Source organism: Myotis brandtii, unplaced genomic scaffold (genome assembly GCF_000412655.1).
Source record: "Myotis brandtii unplaced genomic scaffold, ASM41265v1 scaffold1494, whole genome shotgun sequence".
NCBI classification, from domain to species: Eukaryota; Metazoa; Chordata; class Mammalia; order Chiroptera; family Vespertilionidae; genus Myotis; species Myotis brandtii.
In genome coordinates, this window is record NW_005355393.1 from 193,668 (window position 1) to 197,942 (window position 4,275).

Consider the following 4,275-nt stretch of genomic DNA (forward strand, 5'->3'; position numbering starts at 1 on the left):
CACCCCCAACTGGCCCCCCCTGCCGACCTGATCACCCTCAACTGCCCTCCCCTCCTGGCCTGATCACCCCTAACTGCCTCTGCCTCAGCCCTGCCACCATGGCTTTGTCTGGAAGGACGTCGGAAGGTCTCCTGGAAGGTCTCCTGGACTAATTAGCATATTACCCTTTTATTAGTATAGATTCTCTGAAGGTGTCCTCTCTTTACTTACCATTAGATTTAATGTAAAAGAAAACATAAACTCTTTTAGCAGCATAATTCACAGTCTACACTGTATGCTTTTTATTGCAAGGAAATGGCAATCCTCAGACGTTTTGTAACATGGTCTCTAACAGCATTCACTCATTCATTTGGACAGTAATAAACAGTTATTCTGAATAAAAATCTCACTAGGGTATCAAAGCTTATTGGAAATTATGACAAGTGAGCAAAGCTGAATTGTTGGTAAGTCAAGTCGTTTTTGCCTTGAAACTGGGTTCTAAGTTAACTTCATCAGCATTTTCAACTTTCAGTTTTTGGGGTGTATGTTTTTTTATTGTATCTTCAATGCTGGTGAAGGATAGAAATTGTTTTACTTCATGAAGCCAGTAAACTTTTAGAAATGCATTATTGCCATAATCACAAACTTGGATTTATATGAATGAGGGATTCTCTGCCCAGAGTTTCACAAATGAAATTCCCTGGGTGTGTCTTTTATTTAAGACCCCTCCCTCTCCCAATCCTGAAGGGATGGACTTGCTACAACAGTTCTTCCTGGACACTCAGTTCACATGAGGAGGGAGGCTAATAGATTGTGTGCCAGTTACCCCGACGTTGACTCCTACTGAGTTTTGAGCTAACATGATTCAGATATCCATGGCGCGCCCAATCACCGTCTGATAGCCAGTGTATAATAGGACGTGCTCAGAATAACTATATAGATTATAGAACAAAGTATAAACCTACTTCACTTGAAAGTAGACTGATTTTCTCAAGGTACGTTGCTGGTATGTCAGGAGCTTGTTCTTGTCCCCGATATAGGCAAGCTCTTCTGTTCTTCAGCATACTCTAAGCATGCCTTTACCCCTCACTTTAACAGTTACCTCTTCAAAGTCAAGTTAGCTAATTACTTTGTTAAGTCATGAATGAATTAAAAGTTAATCACTTTGAGCAAGTATAGCAATTGTTTCACTGTAATGAAAATTTACATGGCTATATTTAGAATCCTGCCTAACTAGAAATAAAATTACTCTCTGTGATGATTACATTTATGTTAGCTTTACTGGATCTCAGGATGCGCAAGTAGCTGGTTAAACATTATTTTGGGGTGTATCTGTGGGGGTGTCTCTGGAAGAGATCAGCTTTTGAGTCAGTGGGCTGAGGAAAGCAGCTGGTACTCCCCAATGTGGGTGGGCAGCATCCAATCCGTGGAGGGCCTGCACAGAACAAAACAGCAAAGGAAGGTGAACTTGAGAATCCCTGCCCGACTGCGTGGGAGGATGGTCCTGGTGCTCAGGCCTTTAGACTCAGACTGGAGTCTATACCAGTGATGGTAAACCTATGACACGCTTGTCAGAGGTGACACGCGAACTGTGGTGAACCTATGACACGCTTGTCAGAGGTGACATATGAACTCATTTTTTTGGTTGATTTTTCTTTGTTAAATGGCATTTAAATATATAAAATAAATATCAAAAACATAAGTCTTTGTTTTACCATGGTTGCAAATATCAAAAAATTTCTATATGTGACACAGCACCAGAGTTAAGTTAGGGTTTTTCAAAATGCTGACACGCCGAGCTCAAAAGGTTCGCCATCACTGGTCTATACCATGGGCTCTGGGCTCTCGGTTTCCGGGTTTCAAAACACACACCGGCAGGCTGTCCTGGGTTTCCTTTTTGCAGACAGATGATAGACCGTGGAACGTCTCAGCCTCCATCATCGCATGAGCCAATACAATAGTCCTCCCTCACCCACAGTTTTGCTTTCTACGGTTTCAGTTACCCACCATCAACTGTGGTTCAAAAATATTAAACAGAAAATTCCAGAAATAAGCAATGCATAAGTTTTAAATTTCATGCCATTCTGAGCAGTGTGACGAACTCTCCTACCATCCCACTGGGTTCCGACCTGGGACGTTTCTCATCCCTTTGTCCAGTGTCTCGACACCGTTTCCATACACACCCCATCCTCCCATTCACTCCCTGTTAGTCACTTAGTAGCCATCTTGGTCATCAGATCACCTGCTGAGGTATCATAGTGCTTGTGTTCAAGTCACCCTTATTTTACTTAATTTCACATTCACAATACTTTTATTACAGTATATTTTTATGGTTGTTCTATATTATGTTATTTTTATTCATCTCTTGCTGTATCTAATTTACAAACTAAACTTGATTCTAGGTATGTATATATAGAAAAAAAGATAGTCTATATAGGATTCAGGACTATCTGTGGTTTTAGGCATTCACAGGGAGTTGGCATATATCCCTGCAAATATGGGGAAGCTGCTGTATCTTGTAATAAATTTTTATGGGTTCAATTTCTCTGGAGAAGCCTCTCTATTTGGAAACCTGTTTTCCCTCCAAATCTGTAAAATTATCAGTGGGACCAATGGAGTGTGCACATTCCCATCCCAACCAGTCACCTCCCCTCTGTCAAAGGCCTCCCCAGACCAAAGACAAACTCATGGATAATGACATTGTTCTGCACCCTGTTTCTTAGGTTATTGGGCTCTCAGACCTCCCAGGAGAGTACCTAAGTGCACAACTTCAGGAATTTTATACTATTTATTCATTTACCCACTAGTTCACAGTCAGTAGGTCTTCTTCTAACTGTTTTAGTGTACTAGTATCTAATGTCTTCTGCATCTTACCAACTATTACTTTTGTGCATGAAAAACTAACTTTCAGTCCCCCCAAAACTAGCCAATCACCTAACAATCAAGGCAACCTCTGGTTCTCAGGTGCAAAGCAGATTTCAAATCACAGATGCCATTTGGTTTAAGAGAACTGAAATAGACTGGTGTGTTTATTCCCTGGAATTCCCTTTGTTTCTGTTACAGTATATTTTTATGGTTGTTCTATATTATGTTATACTACACTTTTAATATACAATTAAATATTACTATAAAAATACATAAGCATATATTTATGAACTTTCTTACTGCTAAGTGAATCCTAAGTTTATTTTCAATAACTCGTTCACTGATTATTACAATATTAAAGAAAGACCCTATTGATAATTACTACATGATCTGCTCTCTCTGAGTCACTGTAAAGTATACACTTACATTTTAACTATTTACATAACTAACAATAAAAACTAAAACCAGTTGTAAAGAGTGTCTAATGTAACATCCAAACAAAATTGAGGCTCCTCAGTTTGCATATGGATTGGGGCCATTCCTCATCTAAATCAATTCTCTCCTTGACTCACAGGAATAAGCATTTGAATTCTGTCTAAGAATTTACCCACAAATGGGGAGATAGATATACCTCATCTTTGGTTAGATCAGAGTTATTCAGAGATTGTATACTGATATATGCTCAAGCAGAGCAGCCCTATTTGGTCAGTTTGTTTTTTGGTTTTTAGTATTACTACTCTCAGCTCCCTATAGAAGAATGTCAGAGGGTCAATGCCTACAAATTCAAAGTCAGGAAACAAGGTTTCTCCTACAAAAAAGAGGAAACTCTTTTCTCCAAATTCAAAGCCATCTTAGCTTGTTTCCAAAGATGGAGAAGATTTTGAGTGAAGGAAAATAGTTGCCATAAAATAATCATTTGGGTGTCTAAGTGAGAATTTTAAAAAATACGCATGGTTTTAAAAGTCTGTTACCAGTGTTAAAACACCTCATTTGTCCAAAACAAACTTTCAGGAGCACAACCAAATTCTATAGCATTAAATGAAAATCAAGACAACGTTGGACCAATAAGAAATGCTGACAGGTACAGTAATTATGCAAAATAAGGGAGTTTTCATTTTAGAGATGTGCAGAACAGACAAGAATGTGAGTAATTGTGTGACTGCCGTTTAAGTACACATTCCATGTGCCAAGAGGGTACCCTTAAATCTTAGTCCAAGCAAATATATTCTTGCCTTCTTTTCAGAAGACTCTTTGTTTAATCTCTCCAGAAATTTTTGTTTTATTTTTTAAGTCTCCTCCTTCAGTTGCTAATGGACAAAGTTTCTTTTTGTCTTTAGCTAGATATTTTCTTCTGAAAGACAAACAATGGTATTTCTTTTTATTTCTGCTGGGGATGATTTGGGCCTTGTTATTTGAAATCCATGACTATGA